The sequence below is a fragment of the Mus caroli genome, chromosome 14 (genome assembly GCF_900094665.2).
Source record: "Mus caroli chromosome 14, CAROLI_EIJ_v1.1, whole genome shotgun sequence".
NCBI classification, from domain to species: Eukaryota; Metazoa; Chordata; class Mammalia; order Rodentia; family Muridae; genus Mus; species Mus caroli.
Window position 1 is genome coordinate 10,889,550 of NC_034583.1, and position 23,301 is coordinate 10,912,850.

Genomic DNA, 23,301 nt, shown 5'->3' on the forward strand with positions numbered 1-23,301 from the left:
CAAAAAAAAAAAAAAAGAAGGAATTGAAACATAGAAAGTAGGCTCTGGGGTCCTCTGCTGTGGGGAATGAAGGCTTCTCTGAGTCAGAGAGCTGTAGAATGGAAGTTGCCTACTTCTTGGGGGCAGAGATTAATTGAACTGTTAATTTATAAAATTAGGATTATTTGGTTTTAGGATAGATTTATATACAGATTATGTCTAAATTACATGGGGGAATATCACCTGGGTTTGGAACTAGAATAGGGAAAGTTAGTCACTGACTTCAAGTAAAGAGATCGGTGAACAGGTATTAATAAAATAAATATCTGTGGCTCCAGGCAGAGAGTTGAACAGATAGATGGTATAACAGGATGGCTGCTCTAGGCAGAGAGCTTAACAAGTAAAAACTACCTGCTTCCTATAGGCAGATATTAGTGAAAGTTTGAATTAATTGCTTTAAAGATGGTATAAAGATATACTGCTCTAATACATCTTACATGGTACTCAAATTCTGTCTAATGTGGGCTCCACGGGAATTCTGGGCTATTATCCTGCATGGCAAAGTAGAAAAGGCCTAAAAATGGGCACATACAGTATTTTAGTTTACTTCACTTGTTTTGAATTATTTTAACTTTCAAAACCGGTGTGATGTTGAGTTTTATGATTATATTATTCCTCTTGGAAAGAGGTCAAAATAAAGGTTTTTCTGGTTACTGACTCAAGGATCTGCTGATTTGTGAGAAAGATTTTGTCTTTGCATTTTTAGAAAAGGTGATTAGTGTCTGTACACCTTCCAGAGTAACGTGGATCAGATATGACAGAGGGAGACCCCCTGAAAAACTAGATTCTAGAGAATCAAACAAAAGGTTATCTTGAGGATACTAAAATTTTGTTTTGAGATTTGTATATTACAGAATATACAGCTTTGGTGAGATCCATCATCAGACATGCTGAACTGACTTGTTTGAACTTGTACTGTCTTGGACTTTCAGCTGGATCCAGTCAGGACACAGATACCAAAGAGTAATACAATCATTGGTGTGGACTTCTTAAAGCCAACCAGCTTCCCCATTTTCCCTACCCTCCCCCCTCTTCAAAATATCTCAATGCCCATATTCAGCTTGAAGAAGTTATAAAGAGTTGTCATCCCAGTACCCTGGGCTTTGGGGCTGTAAGTAGTTACTATAGCTTGTCTTTCTAGGGAATGTAGAAATGGTCATAATTGGAAGAGGGAGAAATAGCTAGAATTGATTGCATAGCCATAATATCATTTGGTAGAAATCTTTATAATTGTTACTAAGTTGAAGTCATAGTTTCTTAGTTTGGTACAGAATTTATTTTGATGCAAAATCAAGGTTTTCATTGGTATAAATTTCTTCTCTTGATACACAAATTTTAAAGTACAGGGCTCAGGCCCAGTCCTTCTATAACTATTATTATAAACTGATCTGAGATGATTAAACCTGTGAGTTAATAGCCAAATTCATGGCTCTGGGTTTATTGTTAGGGTGTTTTGAAGATATTTAATTAGAAATAGCTGAGAGTACTTAACAGAGAACAGTCCAGATTACTTTACATAGATAGCTGGTTTTCAAAAATCTCAGAAATCCACAGAATGTGACATTTAGTGTTATTTATTTGCTTGTTGTTGAGACAAGTCTGCTCCTGACATCATTCCCTTTCTTGGATTCAAAGAAGAAATTGAGCATCAGTAGAGTTTCTCCAGTTGTGATGAGAAAGCCACTAGACAAGAATTGCTTCATTTCATCTACAGATAAAATACTGTCCAGAAAAAGGGCACACTATGTAGAATAGCCGACTGATAATCTCTGCCAAGACAGGGTAATCAGCTCTTCAAAATTCTGCATTACAAGGTCTGTCAGATGATACTGGTCCCAAAGGCTGAAGACTGACACTCCAGTGTTTCAAAGTATAGGAACTGTCCAGGTGATCAGCACTCTCTATAAATTGGCTAAGTTTTGGAAGCTATATTTTTTGCTTCTCATATTTTCAGGTAATATTAGTTGTTCTTAGATTTCTGATAGGTTGAAGACTGGTAGTCTCATAGCCAACCCAAGCTGTTTAGCATTGAGAAAGATGATATAGATTTAAGGGGATTGTTTTCAGATGGCTTACAATATAAATCCAGGACATGAGTCAGGTGTAGAATGATAAGTCTTTTAATTTAAGATTGATGACTATGTTCTATCTTAACACCAAAATTGATGGACTGGGTGTTAGGTTTATCTATACCTTATAAATTATAAAATGGTAAATGCTGTGCTCTATATTGAGAGAAAGGTTTTGATTTTTTATTAGAACAGAAAGGGGGAAGTGTTGTGAATGGCTTTGTGCTGCTTATATTTTTATATTAATCCTGCTCTCCCAGGAGAAGCTGTCTGGAATGAGGAATGAGTCACATACTCAGGTGGCTTCTTGTGAACCAATCCACTAATGAATAAAGGAGCCAGTCACTGAGCAAGTAGGCAGGACTCCTGGGTTGGATAGAAGAAGAAAGAAAGCAGGAGAGTGTTAGGTCCTTTTGGAATGGGGGCAGCATATGGGTAAGATGTAGCTGCTAGAGTTTCCCGGTATCATGGCAGATCCGCAAGGATTCGCTACTGGAGGAATCAAATCTTAATAAGGCTTACAAAATTAGGTTTTAGTTATTGCGCCCAGTGACTGAGTTACCATTGTTTCTGAACTAAGTTTGTGTTGTGTTTTCCTTCACGTGGTGGTTCATCTGTGTTCAAGAGAAAAAGGTACGGTAGCAAAGCATGGGTTTGCCAGATGTGCACCACAAAGGCTGTTGGGGATTTGAAGCACAGGGTTGTCATGGTAACAACCTGCCAGTAGGAACCTAGTGAGCTGAGTGGAGAGATCATGGAGTTCTGAGTCAGAATCTCCATGAGATAAAAACAGATTGGCCACTGTCCACCAGTACATGGCTGGCCAGGCCCCTAGGGCAGAGAGTCTGAGGCACAAGAGTGGGAACATGCCAGTTACTTTTTTAATATTTCCCGCAACATTTGTGTTTCTGTCAGTTGTGTTGGTTGGACAAACAGATTTAAAATGGTAGGAGGAATGAGTCTTACTGGGACTTCACTCCATCTGCCCTGAGATGTCACAGGATTTCCTCCAGGCTCATTGGTCATGGCCCAACTCCAAGGCAGTATGGAAGATGATGACTGGGAGACTGGCCACCCCAACCAGTTTCCCTTTGTTGACCAATGGCCGTTTTATCTGGAGAAAGAGCTGTGCCCCTTGTTGGAGACTCAAATCCTTTTGGCTTGGCCAGGTCAACCACAAAATCCCAAACTTCCCCAATAATGGAAATTGTCCTTCCTCGTCCTGCTCCTGGCTCTGATGGCTTCACTACCCACACACTCCTGATTCCACTATCTGTGTGGAGATGGTGAGGGGCTGAGCCTCTCATCCAGGATTCTCTACCATCTATTATGTGCTTGCAAGCAAAGTGCACACAGTGAAGAGGACATAGATCTCTGAGCCATTATAAACAGCTAGTAATATCAAGGGAAGGAGGAAGTAGTTGTACATGCTGTCTAAAGAAAAAAAAGTTTCACTCCTTCCTCTTTCATGGTTTATGTCAACCTTTCAGTCGGTGAATTGTGCCACTGTAAAACTCAGAACACACCACTCCCCAAAATGAAAAGAAATACCTCCTCAGGCTAGGCAAGGGGTGGAGGTGGGGATGATTGCGGCCTGACAGCGTAGCCCAGATAAAGTGGATTTTCTCTCCTAAGTGATCTGACTGGAACCCCAACACTAACAAAGGTAAGGAGAGTCTGGACAGCTTCGCCGGGCCCTTTTAGGATTAAAGCTGCTAGAAAATACTCCCTTTGTTATGCAGTCATCCCCAGATATTAGAAAAGAAACTTCAAAATTTAAAAGGATTGAGAGTAAGACTCTGTCTTACCTACGGGGATTGCTCGAGAAATTTACAGTAACTGACTCTGTAGAAGAAATGTAAAGCAGAAGATAAAAGATTCCAGAGGGGAAGCTAGAGACACCAGCAAAAGAAAAGGGAAGAGCTCCCCATACTGTGTAAGTGATCTCATAGGGAGTCTGCCCAGGCACCAGGACCCTGGAAGAAGCTGATGGCCTATCTGTCCAAAAGATCTTGTTCCTGCCAGTTGACTGACTTGTTTGTGGGCAGTTGCCACTACAGCCATACTAGATTTTTAAATAAATAAATAAATAAATAAATAAATAAATAAATAAATAAATAATAAATCTGACAAACTTACTTTGGTCCAGGAACTGTTCCTAACTACCTATACTCTGTAGTGGCCCTACTGAGGGGAACTCAAGAGAGGTGAATATACACCCTCAAATCAGGCCCTTCTCCTGAACTTGCCCAGTATCCAAATCTGTAAAACTTCAGCCTGATGATGATGATAACCCAGTAGAACCACTCCAAGACAGCAGCCAAATTAGGTTCATCGTACTCAACCAACCAGACATGTGGCACAACAGGTATGATTTCATGATGTTGCAGTGGCTATAAACATGGTTTCCCAGCACTGACCTGAAGTGGAAACTTAAGGGTTTTTGGAAAGTCAGTTATGCTGGATGGTGTTTTGCTAAAGCAGACACATGAAAGAACATTTTGCTGAAGCAGACACAGGTGAAAGGATGTTCAGCTAAAGCAAAAGGATGCATGATGAAGGATTTTTGCTAACAACATGCATGTATTCATCCACCTTACTTTGTGTAGTTGAGCTCCATTTGTCGGGACTCCATAGAGAGTCCCAAAAAACTTCTGGTGGTGTGATGCATCTTCTTGCTGCTTCTGCAGACTAGGGCTGATTGGCAGAATGATGTCAGCTGAAACAGACTCACATGCTGAGGCAAGACCCATTCTGAGACAAGACCAGTGGAGGACACATGATGTTTGGGGGGAATATAAATAGAACTCTAGGGACAGTGACAGGATTGAGCTTAGCTTGCTTACATAGCTAAATGCCTATTGGTCTCATGTCTTCACTGATCTTCACTTTGCTGAAAGAGGCACAGCCAAGAACTTTTTCCAGCATTCCAATTGGCCCTTGTCCCTCCTGCTGAGGCGTGGTGTCTCTGCTAGGTAGTGACACTGCTGCTGATTCATGTTTACTATCCTGACTCTAGTGAACTAGACTGCTGGTGTATCTGTGAAGTGTTTGCATATGGATCAAGCTGCCACTGCTAACCTGTGAACTGAACTGCAAATTTCCTGACAACACAACTGGGATTTGCTCCAAATAACTATTTCTAAATAGGCCCACTTCCCTCATATTCTTTCTTTTCTACTACTTCTGGTGAGTGGTAGGCTAGAAGGGAGATTAAAGCTCTTAAGAACCATCACTAAAAATAGGTGTTGAAAAAAATTAAAGTTACAGTGACTTGTGAGGAGAACCCCCTCACAGGTCCATTTTCTGGCTCCTCTGGCTCTAGACAGAGGAGCTCACAGCTCACCTCTTCCAAGTAGACACTCAAATGCAGAAGATACTTGTAGCCACTGTGAAAGATGGACTCCAACAGCTTCAGTTCCAGCTCCAGTGATGTTATCCCTGGGACCACAGCTGATGCATGATCTGCTCTTCTACTCTGTGGCTGGTAGTCTGAGCCTTCAGCCTCTGCTCTGTGCTCTGCTGTCATCAAAGTCCATGCCTCCTAAAAGTACAAAACAACCCATCAGACCTGAAGAAGTACTATAAGGGAGCAGGTTTGTTCAAAATAAAGCCAGATATTCCAGGAACCACGGATGTCATCTTGCACAGGACGGTATGAGTCCAGACTCTTGGCAGAGAGTGTTCATCACAAAGATCCAGTACTTTGGTGAGAGTGTGGCAAAGCTATATATATGTATATCTATGTACACAGTCAGTATGTATTTGCAGTAGCACATATCCATGGGACCATCCTCTATAGGGATGGCCTCTGCAGAACTTGATTAACATTCCTAAACCTGAAGTATTCAGAGCCCAACCTATACACAAAGAAAAAAAGTGGGCAAAAAGTAAAGATGCCAACCAGAAGCCAAATGGTGTTGGTTCTTGCCATACAAGAGGCTGTACTTACTTCCATTATCAGAAGACAGATGGTCACCAAACTCCACCAAGCCATCCTCTGAGGGCAACCAAAACTGCTGAGTTACTCAGATCCAGATAGAAAAGATTTTTTAAAAATCCCAGATTTCAGTTGCCGATCTCCCTAGGATCTCACTGGTGCCCAGCCTTCACATCCATTTTTTCCTAAATCTTGCAAAGTTCCTAAAAGTTGATTGGAAACTAAACTGTGCCTACACACGATAAAACTCAAGACATACAAATTAAATATATGCTTGACTGGTAAAAATTGTGCTCTCCAAAGGGCCAGATACACCCCATGTCTAGAAGCTCATAAAACAAAAATTAACCATTCCCTCCTCCAGTCCTTACAGGCCCTGCAACAGACCGAATGTTTGCCTGTCTGAGCCTGCCTACTGTTCCAGCCTGGAGACCTTCTGTAGGTAAAGAGGATTCTAACAGAGAGGCTAGAACCAACATGAAGAAACATGAGTTCTCACCTCCCATACAGCAGTGAAGGTTGCCAGTGCTATCCTGTGGACTCACCGTGCACAGCTGAAGAAGACTATAAGAGGTAGGTTGTCACAATGTCTTTCAGCCTTTCAAGATAAAACAGTTATGGCTCACCCCACTTTGTCTTTTTTGTCTCTTCATGAGATAGTCTCAAACCCCCATAAGTCTGAACTTTGACTATGGAAATTAAGAAAGACTGGAATTAGGGAGCTAATAGCAATCTATCCACAGAGACCCAACCTAACTCCCAGGTAGATTTATTTAAAACACTGTATCCAGAGGTTACTGGGAGATCACTCAATTGCTCCTGTGGAGGAGCACACCCCTCAGGCAATGGACCTAGCATTCTACCCAATCTATGCAGTACTATGCTGATAGCTTATAGCCCTCAAAGTCCCAAAAGCCAGCTGAATATTATGTTTGATGGGGTTGTGAAACCATGTCCTCCTGGGGGAGACTGGTCCTTTCATGGTCCTAGAGAGGAAATCACCATCACCTACCTATCTTTACAGGCAATGCAATCCCATATCCTTAAAGGTTAGAACCTGGCTGGAAGCCAAAGGTCATTATTGAGACACTGGTAGGTCTCAGAAGTCAGGTTATATTTGAATGGTCCATACCCAGTCAGCAAATTTACAATACAAAAGAAACCTGTACATATAATATTCTAGGTCCATCATCATCCCAAACCAACACATCTTGGTACCTCCAAAATATGAGCATCCTAAGATAGCCAGCCCGCCGGTGGAGGGTCCTAAGGTCCCCAGAGGACTCTCCACACTGCAGGCACCCTAGCACACCCAGGATCTTGAGATCACTGGTGAGTGGAACTCAGCATCTGTCCCAAAAAACCCAGAGGGTCCTATGCTAGCAGGAACAGGGACAAAGGAAACCTGCCAGACCAGTGGCTGTGGTTCGTTCTGGTCGGCACCAGCCCCTAGCTATCTTGGGCGTGAACTTGGCAGGACCTAGCACACCAAGGATATTGGGATCACTGATACCAGTCTAAGCAGGAGAGCACGTGGGGAGCAGAAAAACACAGAGCTTCTTGGACAGGGTCCCTTCACACCTTAATCCTCAGCCAAGAGACAGAGCTGAGACCCAGAACCCTGGGCACCTTCCCTGCCAGAAGAGAGTCAGCCTACAAGGAAGGCTCTGACCCCAGAACTCAGGAGGTGGATCTGAGATCCAGACTTCGGTGCACGTTCCGTGCAAGAAGAGAGCTTGCCCTGCAGAGAGTGCTCTGATCACTGGGACTCAGGTGAGAGTTGGACTCCCAGGAGAGATTAACAGAGGGTAAAAAATCACAGGAGGAACAAGCTCCAGACAGACATAGCTAGAACATCTAAAACCAGAGATAACCAGATGGTGAAAGGCAAACTTAAGAATCTTACTAAAAGAAATCAAGAAGACTCGACATCATCAGAACCCAGTATGCCCACCACAGTGAGTCGAGGATACCCCAGCACACCCAAAAAGCAAGATTCAGAATTAAAATCATATCTCATGATGCTGGTAGAGGATTTTAAGAAGGGCATTAATAACTCACTTAAAGAAATTCAGAAGAACACTGCTAAACAGGTAGATGCCCTTAAAAAATTACAGGAAAATATTGCTAAACAGGTAGACACCCTTAAAGGGGAAAACACAAAAATCCCTTAAATAATTACAGGAAAACACAACCAAACAGGTAATGCAATTGAACAAAACCATCCAAAATATAAAAATGGAAGTAGAAACAGTGAAAAAAACCCAAAGGGAGAAAACTCTGGAGATAGAAACCCTAGGAAAGAAATAAGGAACCATAGATGCGAGCATCAGCAACAGAATACAAGAGTTGGAAGAGAAAAATCTCAGGTGCAGAAGATTCTATAGAGAACATGGACACAACAATCAAAGAAAATGTAAAAAGCAAAAAGATCCTAAACCAACACATCCAGGAAATCCAGGACACAATAAGAAGAACAAACCTCGGGATAATAGGTATAGATGAGAATGAAGATTGTCAACGTAAAGGGCCAGTAAATAGCTTCAACAAAATTATAGAAGAATACTTCCCAAACCAAAAGAAAGAGATGCCCATGAACATACAAGAAGCCTACAGAACTCCAAATAGACTGGACCAGAAAAGAAATTCCTCCAGACACATAATAATCAGAACAACAAGTTAACTGAATAAAGATAGAATATTAAAAGCAGTAAGGGAAAAAAAAGTCAGGTAACATATAAAGGCAGACCTATTAGAATTACACCAGACTTCTCAGTAGAGACTATGAAAGCCAGAAGATCCTGGACAGATGTTATACACACCCTAAGAAAATACAAATGCCAGCCCAGGCTACTATACCCAGCAAAACTCTCCATTACCCTATGGTGAAACCAAAGTATTCCATGACAAAAGCAAATTCACACAATATCTTTCCACGAATCCAGCCCTTCAAAGGATAATAAAGGAACAACACCAACACAAGGACAGAAATGACACCCTAGAAAAAGCAAGAGAGTAATCCTTCAACAAACCTAAAAGAAGGCAACCACAAGAACAGAATCCCAACTCTAACAAAAAAAAAAAAAAATAGCAGGAAGCAACAATTATTTTCCTCAATATCTCTTAATATCAATGGACTCAGATGCCAAATGAAAAACATAGACTAGCAGACTGGCTACATATACAGGACCAAACTTTTGCTGCATACAAGAAAACTGCCTCAGGGAAAAAGACAGACACTACATCAGATAAAAAGGCTGGAAAACCATTTTCTAAGCAAACGGTCCAAAGAAAAAAGCTAGAGTAGCTATTCTAATATTGTATAAAATCGACTTCCAACCAAAAGTTATCAAAAAAGACAAGGAGGGGCACTTCATACTCATCAAAGGTAAAATCTTCCAAGATGAACTCCCAATTCTGAATATCTATGCTCTAAATACAAGGGCAGCCACATTCATTAAAGAAACTATAGTAAAGCACACATTGCATCTCACACAATAATAGTGGGAGAAGTCAACACTCCACTATAATCAATGGAGAGATCCTGGAAACAGAACCTAAACAGAGACACATTGAAACTAACATAAGTTATGGAAAAAATGGATTTAACAGATATCTACAGAACATTTTATCCTAAAACAAAAGGATATACCTTCTTCTCAGCACCTCATGGCACCTTCTCCAAAATTGACCATATAATTGGCCACAAAACAGGCCTCAACATATACAAAAAATATTGAAATTATCCCATTCATCCTATCAGGTCACCACTGACTAATGCTGATCTTCAATAATAACATAAATAATAGAAAGCCAACATTCACATGGAAGCTGAACAACACTCTACTCAATGACACCAAAGTCAAAGAAGAAATAGAAAAAGAAATTAAAGACTTTTTAGAGTTTAATGAAAATGAAGCCACAACATACCCAAACTTATGGGACACAATGACAGCATTCCTAAGAGGAAAACACAGCTCTGAGTGCCTCCAAAAAGAAACTAAAGAGAGCAGACACTAGCAGATTGACAGCACACCTAGAACAAAAGGAAGCAAATTCACACAAGAGGAGTAGATGGCAGGAAATAATCATACTCAGGGCTGAAATCAACCAAGTGGAAACAAGAAGAACTATTCACAGAATCAACCAAACAAGGAGCTGGTTCTTTGAGAAAATCAACAAGATAGAAAAACCATTAGCCAGATTCACTAGAGGGCACAGGGATAGTATCCTAATTAACAAAATCAGAAATGAAAACAGAGACATAACAACAGAACATGAAGAAATCCAAAGCATCATCAGGTGCTACTACAAAAGGGTATACTCAACAAAACTAGAAAACCTGAATGAAATGGACAAATTTCTAGACAGATACCAGCTACCAAAGTAAAATCAGGATCAGATTAATGACCTACAAAGCCCCATATCCCCTAAAGAAATAGAAGCAGTTATTAATATTCTCCAAACCAAAAAGCCCAGGACCAGATGGGTTTAGTGCAGAGTTCTATCAGATTTCAAAGAAGACCTAATTGCAATTCTTCTCGAACTATTCTACAAAATAGAAACAGAAGGTAATCCACCCAATTCATTCTATCAAGCCACAATTACTCTGAAACCTAAACCACATAAAGACCCAATAAAGAACGAGAATTTCAGACCAATTTCTCTTATGAATATCGATGAAAAAAATACTCAATGAAATTCTCACTAACTGAATCCAAGAACACATCAAGACAATAATCCATCATGATCAAGTAGACTTCACTCCAGGGATGCAGGGATGGTTTAATATACATAAATTCGTCAACATAATCCACTATATAAACAAACTCAAAGACAAAAACCACATGATCATCTCATTAGATGCTGAGGAAGCACTTGACAAAATCCAACACCCATTCATGATAAAAGTCTTGGAAAGATCAGGAATTCAAAGCCCATATCTAAACATAATAAAAGCAATATACAGCAAACCAGTAGCCAACATCAAACTAAATGGAGAGAAGATGGAAGCAATCCTACTAAAATCAGGGACTAGACAAGGCTGCCCACTTTCTCCCTACCTATTAAATATAGTACTCAGAGTCCTAGCCAGAGCAATTAGACAACAAAAGGAAGTCAAGGGGATCCAAATTGGAAAGGATGAAGTCAAAATATCTCTATTTGCAGATGATATGATAGTATATATAAGTGACCCTAAAAATTCCACCAGTGAACTCCTAAACCTGATAAGCAGCTTCAATGAAGTAGCTGAATATAAAATTAGCTTAAACAAATCAGTGGCCTTTCTCTACACAAAGGATAAACAGGCTGAGAAAGAAATTAGGGAACAACACACTTCAAAATAGTCACAAGTAACATAAAATACCTTGGTGTGACTCTAACTAAGGAAGTGAAAGATCTGTATAATAAGAAGTTCAAGTCTCTGAAGAAAGAAATTAAAGAAGATCTCAGAATATGGAAAGATCTCCCATGCTCGTGGATTGGCAGGATTAATATAGTAAAAGTGGCCATCTTGCCAAAAGCAATCTACAAATTCAATGCAATCCCCATCAAAATTCCAACTCAATTCTTCACAGAGTTAGAAAGGGCAATTTGCAAATTCATCTTGAATAACAAAAAACCTAGGATAGCAAAAACTCTTCTCAAGGATAAAAGAACCTCTGGTGGAATGACCATGCCTGACCTCAATCTTTACTACAGAGCAATTGAGGGGTGTGGGGGGAGAACAAAACAAAAACTGCATGGTACTGGTACAACTACAGATAGGTAGATCAATGAAATAGAATTGAAGACCCAGAAATGAACCCACATACCTATGGTCACTTGGTCTTTGACAAGGGAGATAAAACATCCAGTGGAAAAAAGACAGCATTTTCAAAAAATGGTGCTGGCACAACTGGCAGTTATCATGTAGAAGAATAGGAATTGATCCATTCTTTTCTCCTTGTACGATGCTCAAGTCTAAGTGGACCAAGGAACTCCACAAAAAAACAGAGACTCTGAAACTTATAGAGGAGAAAGTGGGGGAAAACCTTGAAGATATGGGCACAGGGGGGAAATTCCTTAACTGAACAGCAAAGGCTTGTGCTGTATGATCGAGAATCAACAAATGGGACCTCATAAAATTGCAAAACTTCTGTAAGGCAAAAGACACTGTCAATAAGACAAAAAGGCCACCAACAGATTGGGAAAGGATCTTTACCAATCCTAAATCAGATAGGGGACTAATATCCAATATATATATAAAGAACTCAAGAAGAGGGACTCCAGAAAATCAAATAACCCTGTAAAAAAGGGGGTACAGAGCTAAGCAAAGAATTCTCAACTGAGGAATACTGAATGGCTGAGAAGCACCTGAAAAAAATATTCAACTCCTTAATCATCTGGTAAATGCAAATCAAAACAACACTGAGATTCCACCTCACACCAATCAGAATGGCTAACATCAAAAATTCAGGTGACAGCAGATGCTGGTCAGGATGTGGAGAAAGAGGAACACTCCTCCATTGCTGGTGGGATTGCAAGCTGGTACAATCACTCTGGAAATCAGTCTCGTGGTTCCTCAGAAAAATTGGTCATAGTACTACCGGAAGATCCAGCAATTCCTCTCCTGGGCATATACCCAGAAGATGTTCCAAATTGTAGTAAGGACACATGCTCCACTATGTTCATACCAGCCTTATTTATAATAGCCAGAAGCTGGAAAGAACTCAGCTGTCTCTCAACAAAGGAATGGATACAGAAAATGTGGTACATTAACACAATGGAGTACTACTCAGCTATTAAAAACAATGAATTCATGAAATTCTTAGGCAAATGGATGCATCTGGAGGTTGTCACCCTGATTGAGGTAACCCAATCATAAAAGAGCACACATGATATGCACTCACTGATAAGCAGATGTTAGCCCAGAAACTTGGCATATCCAAGATACAATTTGCAAGACAGGAAGACCAAAGTATGGATACTTCACTCCTTCTTGGGATGGAGTTGCAGAGACAAAGTTTGGAGCTGAGTCAGAAGGAGGGACCATCCAGAGACTGCCCCACCTGGGGATCCATCCCATATACAACCACCATCCCTAGACACTATGGCATGTGCCAGAAAGATTTTGCTGACAGATTTTCCTGATATAGTTCTCTCTTGTGAGGCTATGCCAGTGCCTAGCAAATACAGAAGTGGATGCTCACAGTCATCTATTGGATGGAGCACAGGGCCCCTAGTGAGGGACCTAGAGAAAGTACCCATGCAGCTAATGGTGTCTGCAATCCTATAGGAGGAACAATATGAACTAACCAGTTCCCCCTTGAGTTGTGTCTCTAGTTGCATATGTAGCAGAGTATGGCCTAATCGACAGAGGCCCTTGGTCTTGTGAAGATCATATGCCCCAGTACAGGGGAATCCCAGGGCCAGGAAGCAGGAGTGGGTGGGTTGCGGAGCAACCCAACTATATATATAAAGATAGCAAGCCCCCAAACTCCAATTTCCCTGGAATTCCTTCAGTAGCCTCAAAGATAAAGGCCCAACAAAAGCCAGACTTAGTGTTTGGGATGCTAGAAATAGTTTAACAGTTCTTTAACCATTCTCAACCTGACATAGGTCAGAACTGTTGGCTGTGCCCAGACCACAAGCCCCCATACTATGTTGGGATTGGAACCAACAAAACAAAAAGTTCCACTTTAATCCTAACAGCTGTAAATGGGACGATGTAAGCTCACCCTAGGGATATTTCACGAGAAGGTTGCCTGTTTGATATCATCAAGATACCCTCCTTGATAGTTCCCCTATGCAGATTACTGCAGCCATTGCTAAGCAGGTTAATTCCAGGAAAGGCAATTAAGTGTATTTCCTGGCCCCAGAGTCTATCTAGCTTGCTTGCACTAACAGCTTAACCAAGTATACATCTTCTTAATTGTTTGTCCTGGAAGAAATCCTATTCCTTTTCATCATTGTATATGTTATACTACAGATGTTCATCCATAATGGAGTAGAAAGCAAGGTCTGCCTAAATCTAGATTCTAGGCTTCCCCATACACTACAAACAGTCCACATTCTTATTCCCTATTGGTGGGGCAGGCATAGCAGGCTCTTCTGTAGTTGGAACTTTAGCCCTAGCTATGAGGATAACAACTTTAAGGAACTCAATATTCTAGTAGACATAGATATAGGCCATCAGGAAAACTCTTCTTCCTGCCTGGAAGCCCAGTTAGATTCCTTAGCTGATGTTGCTCTGCAGAATCAAAGAGATTTGCATCTCCTCTTTATGAAACAAGAAGGCTTTTGTATGACACTGGGAGAAATTTGTTGCTGCAATGCCAAGAATTCAGAGATAATTAAAGAAAGTTTATCCATAGTCAAAAATTACCTTCAGAAAAGAAAAAGGAGATGTCAATTATCTAACAACTGGTACCAATCTTTTGTTCTCCTAGTCTGCCTGGTTAACTACTCGACTTACAGCCATTAATCCATTTGCTGGTAGCTCTCACTATAGGACCCTGCTTGGTTAACTATCCACTTAGCTATGTAAAACAGATACTAAATTCTGTTAAATTACTGGTACTAAGGAGATAATATAACCCCTTGACTCCAGATGAAACTACCATTTGACTCACACCAGTAGAACCAGTGGGGAATGTAGCAAACCCTCAGACACCAGTAGGTCTGTAGACCGTAACACAACTGACACCTTGATGAAAGTACCATTCAAACCTTGGGACTGAGATGTAGGCAGAAACACCTGCCAAAATGAGAACAAAAACCTCATTCATCAAAGTCCATAGTTCTGGGAAATTCTATAAACATACTAATCCTGCTTTTTTGACTTCTGTAATTCTGCTTCTGGCTACTATTCTTGGTAACTGATGTGTGTTAACCCAGCATGTGGTTTTGTGCTTAGAAGTTCATCCTGAGAAAGTCTCGTTGTGCAGTTGGGTCCTGAAGACCTAGTATAGTCACTGGCCTGCTAATAAACGGTTTCTATTTACTTTAACCTTTGTCCAAGTGTTCCTCTCTGGTGGTTACCCCACAACACCCACTAAAACCAAGAAGTGCTGCCCACATATTCATGAGTATGGATCCATCCACCAGAACAAGTCCTGTTGAGATGACAACATTGCACAGTACTTATCCTCATCCTCTGGCTCCTACATTCTTCTAGTTTCCTCTTCAGCAATATTCTCTGAAGCTTGGAGAATGCAGCTATAGATACCCCATTTATGGTAAAGTGTTCAATATTCACTTATTCCCTGCATTTGAACTAGTTGTGAGTCTCTGTGTTAACCATTATCCATTGGGGAAAAAAAAGTTCCTGTCCAGGTTGAAATTAGCACTAATCCTGGAATATAAACAAATATTTAGAAGATATTTGGACAACATGAACATGTAGCAAAACAACAGTAGTAGATGTTCTGCTCCCACCTTCATCTACCCCACCCTAGCAAAATGGTAAACACTAAGACCTTCAGGATAGGTCTTAAGGCTGTGGGAAAGAACTCTGAAAACATGAGTTTAACAATGTATAATTTCTCAACTATGCAAAATATAAGATTGCAGTATGAATTATATGAGAGGCTTCACAGACCTAAAGAAACAAAGGTCGGTGCTCTATGAACCAGCTTGTCAGAAAGATATTAAGGAAGGAGATGAAGAGATTTCAGGAGTGGTGACTGCAGGGCAAAAATCCCACTCAGCTAAATTTGTGCTTACAAAGGCAAGCAGGGTCCTGAGTTCAAGGTCAGCCTGGGACAGAGTAAATTTATGTCTGGGTGTAGTGGGGATGATAATCTCAGAGCAAAATTCTGCTCAGCTAGCTTATTGTCTGTGCTTACAAAGTCAGAAAATTCAATGGTTTAAAAAAAAAAAGTGTACTTGTTGTCTTTTTGTAAGAATCAAGGGGCTAAAGTCATAAAATGCTGACTCGTGGGATAATCAAAAGCAACCCTATGTAAATGATTAAATTATGTAAATAAAAGACTAGACTTTGGTTTGCAAAAGAGAGCTACCCAGAGAGAACTGCTTGGAGAATGAACACAGCTCTTTTAGAATTTTTCTAGCAAGATTACTGACTTTGATCAGAAAACTCAAGAATTTTTTTCTAGCAGCTATTCTGACTTTGGTCAGAAAAGCCATGAGCTATATCCAGAGAACTTACAGAATTTTCCTAGCAAGAGAGAGCTGTCTCAAGCAAACTACAGAGCTAAGTGCTATCCACAGAGAGCTTTCTGGGTTGCCGTCTCAAGCAGAATACAAGGCCATCAGCTCATACTCACAATTGACTTGAGAGTCATTTTTCAATGTTCCTACACACCCCTTCTTCAGAATCCCCAACAAATCTGAGGCTGGAACTTGGTACCCTAACAATCATTACATTATTTCACCAGAAAGTACACCTTGCCTGGAAGATTGGCATTATAGCATCTTCTAACATTGTGAAAGTTAGTGACCAATGAGGAAGATCCAAGTCAGTTCCAGTTGGATTTCTCTATACTCTATAATAAATATATATGGTGTCTTCAACAATAGGATTTTGCCATCCAGTGATGTTAAAAATCAATAACAATGGCAATAACCTGTCATGTTTGGAAAGCCTCTGGCTTCCATGACAAACAATTCAAGGCAGGTCTCCTATACCTAGTACTGAGATTTTTATTTGATAACCTATATCTTCTGGGAAGAGAAGCATTGTATACCCATGCAGAGTACCTCTAGAGAAAAGTTTCTAAAGTTGTTTTTGCCTTGCCTAGAAAGGAGGTCAAAGGTGAAGCCTAGGAGACACATTCAGCAATGTTGCACAAAGACATGAGAATAAATGATTTTAGCATCCTGAAATGAAGAGCATAGAGATCTCACCATAGCTACCCACCTACCCAGAGAACTTCCAGGCTTTCACTGTCTCTTTTCTGAATCACCCACATTACAGAATATCAGTCATTGTGTAATTAGATAACAGATTGTGAGGTGCCCAATCAGAAACAAACTTTACAGGAGGAGAGAGAAAATCAAGGTGATGACCATGGAGAACAAAATGAGAAGGAGAGGTGGAGTTCCTGCTGCATGAACACCTATCCTGCTATAGAGCCCATTTCTTCCATAAATAGTACGACTCTGTAACTCCATAGGTCAGAAACAGTGTTCTGTGTCTTCCCATCTAGCACCACAAACCCCCACAAGATTTATTTGTGGCTAGGGACCCTTAAATCCCTATCAAAATTCTGGAAACCTCTACTTTAGAAAATCTTATATTTATTATCCAGGCTATTTTTCAGAGTGATAAGCTACTGAGTCTCCTAAGTGTCATCTATGGTACACAGGGATAAGATCAGGAATAAACCTGGGAAGACAGGAATAGAAAGCTTAAGAACCATCTTTTCTTGCTGGTACATGGTAACATGAGCTTTAGCCTCTAAATTCCAATTAAAAACTTCCTCAGTTTCTTGTGAGACTGGTATTGAACATTGAATTGCATTGTGTGAGAAGAGTGGCAAGTTGAATTCATGTTTACTTTTTTCTCACTCCTCTGTCAGGAGGCTTAACTAGGACTCTAACCATTCCATATGAGACATGATCCAAGGACACAGAAACAGTGAATCTTCAAAAGGCTTGAAGTGGTATTCTTGGGTTCCTGTCAGATAGAGCATTGTTGTTGCCTGTTATCACATCCATGATTAGTTAGAAACTACTCAGAAGCCAGCATAAACTCAAAGAAAAAAAATGCACCACAGTTGCCATCAATATATGAAAAATTGTTCCCTATCACCAACCCAAGATGTTTAAGCAAAGACAACAAAAACGTAAGAAAACCATAGTCTCAAGACAAACAACCTTTCAACTCTGCTCCAGCCTGGTTACCATCACTCTGTGTCCTCAGCAGCTGACTCCCTGCACCCACTGTCCCTGCTGCTCTGTCTTAGATTTTCCAGAAACGTGTGAGGTGAGCCGCAGGAGGATTTAGCTTGTGTAGCACGTGCTTTGAATGCACAATCATTCCATGTAAAGGCAGAAGGGCCAGAAAAAATAAAGTCTGCCATCTGTCTTGCTGAAACAGTCATCTAAGAAGCTCGTTAGGGAACCTCTGTGCAGCTATGAATCAGCCTGGATGATCTGAGCCATTACCAGTGAGAGTGATGTGCCAGAATCAAAAACCAACTCTCAAGTGAGGACAATACAGCCAAAAAAATTACAGGATAGTCTAACATGCCAGGGACATGATAGTGCTGTCAGTTCATCCAAATGGTGTTGAATATCCCAGGAGCTATTAAGAGTCTGTATCATCTACTTAGTCTCAGTTGACTTGCCTCTGGTTGGAACTATGTGTTGGTTGTTTTCCCAGGCACAAATTTGTTTTAACCAAAATTAGCCTTAATCAGCTTGGCTGAGTAATAAGACAGCCAGAATCTACAGCCAACATGCTGGCTTCTACAACAATTTATAACTTAGAGGAGAACAGAACATTTTTTGTTGTTGTTCTGCAATGAATTAATCCATCTCCTACATTCCAGGATGTTCTTATTCAATGTTGTGAGGCTAGACTGGAAGCTTGAAAGAGTCAGAGCTTGAGGCAAGCATTTTGAAGTTCTTCTATAAGACCTCAGCAACTTCTATGTGAGTGTCTTGAGAGTCTCGGGATCTGGGAAGATGACTTGCTTTGGAAGTCTATCAAAAGTAAGCATAATTAGATTCTGACCACTCAAATGTGTTGGTGTAACTTTTTCTTCTCAATAGTAATTATGAGTCAGATACACACACACACACACACACACACACACACACACACACACACACACACACATATATATATATATATGAATTGATGGCATACAGCTTATATTTTCCCAAATTCAGTCCTCCATGTCATCTCCAGAAGTCCCTGACAGATACATCTCATGTAAACAGGAAAATACTGAGGCAGACATGGTGAGGAAAAAGAAACACTATCATTCATGAAAGTATAGTGTGCATGGCATAAAAACAGAATTCCTGCAGAATCCTGCATGGTTGTATGTGGCTATAACCCAGTTTTCAGGAGGCAGATGCAAAGTATGGGAGCATGTGAATATAACTCAATACTCAGGAGGCATATACAAAGTATTTGACTGTGGTCACTCACTTTCCCCTAAATCCCCCTAGATCACTTCCACCTCTTCCCAACTTCCCATGCCTCCTTTTTAAATAACCCCTCCAATGAAATCTGAGTTACCCATAGATTCATAGGTGTGGGCCTAAACTCACATGAACTATGAGCACCAACTGTGGAGCTTAACAGAAAGTTCTCAGAAAAGGAAACACAAATGGCTACTAAACAATTTTTAAACAATTTTTATTAGATATTTTCCTCATTTACAATTCAAATGCTATCCCAAAAGTCCCTTATACCCTCCCCCACACTGCTCTTCAACCCACCCACTCCTGCTTCCTGGCCCTGGTATTCCCCTGTATTGGGGCATATGATCTTTGCAAGACCAAGGGCCTCTCCTCCATTGATGGCCAATTAGGCCATCTTCTGCTACATATGCAGCTAGAGACACAAGCTCACAGAGTATTGGTTAGTTCATATTGCTGTTCCTCCTATAGGGTTACAGACCCCTTCAGCTCCTTGGGTACTTTCTCTAGCTCCTTCATTGGGGGCCCTGTGTTCCATCCAATAGATGACTCTGAGGCTCCACTTCTGTATTTGCCAGGCACTGGCATAGCCTAACTAGAGTCAGCTAAATCAGGGTCCTGTTGGCAAAATCTTGCTGGCATATGCAATCGTGTCTGTGTTTGGTGGTTGATCCCCAAATGGTATGGATGGATACCCATATCCATCCATGGTATGGATCCCCAGATGGGTCAGTCTCCGCATGGTCCTTCCTTCTATCTCATCTCCAAACTTTGTCTCTGTAACTCCTTACATAGGTATTTTGTTCCCCATTCTAAGGAAATAAACAAAATTAGAAAGAACATAACAACAGACACCATGGAAATCCAGAGAATCATAAGGGCATACTTTAAAAGCCAGTACTTCAACTACCAGACCCAGGCTTTATAGCTAGCATTTCAAATGTAAATGAATAAGATATCTAATAAAAATAAATAAATAAATAAAATTACTTCCCCCAACTGGAAATGTAAAATAAATGGATAATTTTCCCAAATATAAATCTTATCAAAGTTAAATCAAGATCACACAAACAATTTAAACAGACCTATCAACCCTCAGTGAAATAGAAACAGTTATTACAAATGTTTCATGCAAATAAAATAAAAAAAAATAAAATAAGCAAAGCCCAGGGCCAGATGGTTTTAACACAGAATTCTACCAGATTTTCAAACAAGAGTTAATGTCAATACATCTCAAATTATTCCAGAAAATAGAAACAGAAGGAGCACTGCCTAGTTCATTTCCAAACTATGTAAAGACCCAACAAACAAAGAGAATAACAGACTAATTTCCCATATAATATAATGCATATTCCCATTAAACATAAATGCATAATTTCTCAATAAAATACTTGCAAACCAAATCCAAAAACATATTAAAAAGATCATCCATCATAACCAAGTAGGCTTCATCCCAGAGATGCAGGAATGGTGCAACATGAATTGAGAAGTATAATCTACCATATAAACTAACTGAAAGACAAAGCTACATGATCATCACACCAGATTCAGAAATGACCTTTCTGCATCTAACACCCCTCTATGATAAAAGTCTTGGAAAGTTTGAAGATATAAGAGACATATCTCAAAATAGTAAAACAGTTTACACCAAAAGCATAACCAAAATCAATTTAAGTAGAGAGAAACTCAAAGCAATTCCACTAAAATCAGGATCAAGACCAAGTTGCTCACTCTCTTCATAACTGTTCAGTATAGTATTTGAAGTCTTATCTAGAGCAATAAGACAACTGAAAGAGATCAAGGGGATACCCTTTGGAAGGGAAGAAGTCAAAGTATCTTTATTTGCAAATAATATGATTGTATATATAAGTTACCCCAAACATTCCCCTGGGAAAAATTCCCACAGATGATAAACACTTTCAGAAAAGTGGCTGGACACAAAATTAACTCAGAAAAATCAGTAGCACTCCTATATACAAATGTCTAATGGGCTGACAAAGAAATCATTGAAACAACACCTTTCACAGTAGCCTCAAACAACGTAAAACATCTTGGGATAATTCTAACCAAGCAAGTGAAAGACTCATGTGATTAAAAACTTTAAGAAAATGAAAAAATAAATTGAAGATCTCTGAAGATGGCAAGATTTCCCATGCTCATGGTTCAGTAGGATTAACATAATAATAATGCCATCCTACCAAAGTCAGTCTACAGATTCAATGCAATCTCCATCAAAATTCCAACACAGTTATTTACATATCTTGAAAGTATAATTCTCAGCTTCATATGACTAAACAAAATATCTAGGATAGCAAAGACAAGCCTGAACAACTAAAAAAGACTTACCATTCTCAATTTCAAGTTGCACTATAATACTATAATAATAAAAACAGCTAGGTATTGTCACAAAAGCAGACATTGATAAATGGAATAGAATTGAAGACCTAGACAAATCCATTCACTTATGGAAAAACATCTGATTTTTTTAATCAAGAAGTCAGAAATATGGACTAGATGAAAATTACACTTCAACAAATGGTGCTGATCTAACTGGATATCAGCATGTAGAAGAATGCAAATAGATCAACTCTCACTGCCCTGCACAAAACTCAACTCCAAATGGATCAAAGATCTCAACCTATAACCAGATACACTAAAACTTAGAAGAGAAAGTGGGGAATAGCCTTGAACTAATTGTCACTAGAAAATACTTTCTAAACAGGCTATTGTTATCACAGGCACTGAAATCATCAATTAATAAATGGGACCACATGGGACTGAAAGGATTCTGTAAGGCAAAGCATACCACTATTTAGACAAAGAAGGCAACAGAATAGGAAAAGATCTTCACCAACTACACATCCAATAAAGAACTAATATGCTAAATATATTTTTAACTCAAAAAACTAGATACTGAAAAACCAAACCAAATAATCCAATTAAAATGGATGTGTGTGTGTGTGTGTGTGTGTGTGTGTGTGTCTGTGTCTGTGTCTGTGTCTGTGTGTGTGTGTCTGTGTGTATCTGAGAGTTTAGAAGTCTCAGTAGAAAAAATTCAAATGGCTGAGTTATCCTTAGCTATCAGGGAAATGCAAATTAAAACTACTTTAATTTTTTTCCTTACACCTGGTAGAATGGCTAAGATAACAAAATAAGTGGCAGTTCATGCTGGTGAGGATATGGAGCAAGGGGAACACTCCTCCATTACAGGCACAAGTGAAAACTTGTACTGCCAGTTTAGAAATGAATATTGCAGTTCCTTAAAAAACTGGGAACATCAAAATCCAGCTATCCCACTCCTGGGCATATGCTTAAACAAGGACACTTGCTCAAATATGTTCAGTGTGACTTTATTCGTAATAGCCAGAAACTGGAAACAACTATATGTCCCTCTGCAAAATAATAAATCACAAATCTCTTCTCTAACCTTTCTTCCCCAATGCATCCCATTATCCCAGAATACAAGTAGGCATCCCTGTTAACATACCAGCTAGACTGGTGAGGAAAAGAACCATAAATTGAAAACAACCTAGATGGTCCTCTGTCCCAGGATTTCCCCTGTCTAATTATATTAATGCAGAGAAGGTCTGTGATTAATCAGGAAAAAGGGAGGAAGAGCAGAGAATTGCGGGGGGTGGGGGGAGGTCAGTCTCATGAAGGGAGAGAATCAACATGGTGTTATCAAAAGGTTAGAATAATTGGGTTAGAGCTCTATTATTATCAACTGGCTCTGAAATTATTGTATTGATGTCTTATAAATTGTCTTATTATTGACACATAAATCTGATTGGCTAATTAAGCTTTAAGAGTCTTGATTCTACCGGTAATTAGGTGTTGAGATGGCTAACCAGGGGTGCATGAAAGCTAGAGGAATTTGGGGGGTGGTGTCCAAGAGATGGCCTTGTGGGAGCCCTGTGGCCTCATGGGGCCAGAGAGTTGGTAGACTGAGAGACCAAGTGAGTGAGATCACCTGGTGCTGGGGGTGGGGGGTTGGGTAGCTCCAGAAAGCTGGTGGTGGTACTACTCAACTACTTAAAAAAGGATATCATTACATTTTCAGGCAAATGGATAGAATTAGAAAAAGTTATTCTGAGCAATGTAATTCAGGCCCAGAAGGATAAGTATGGTATGTATTCACTTATAACTGGATAT

The 23,301-nt window shown here is 39.9% G+C and overlaps 1 non-coding gene across 1 annotated transcript; it reads left to right on the forward strand.

Annotated features, from left to right (window-relative positions):
• The first annotated feature begins 16,071 nt into the window (after window positions 1-16,071).
• LOC115029272 lies at window positions 16,072-16,134 on the forward strand. Its single transcript, XR_003834850.1, has one exon. It is a non-coding gene; the product is annotated as a U7 small nuclear RNA (small nuclear RNA).
• The last annotated feature ends 7,167 nt before the right edge of the window (window positions 16,135-23,301 follow it).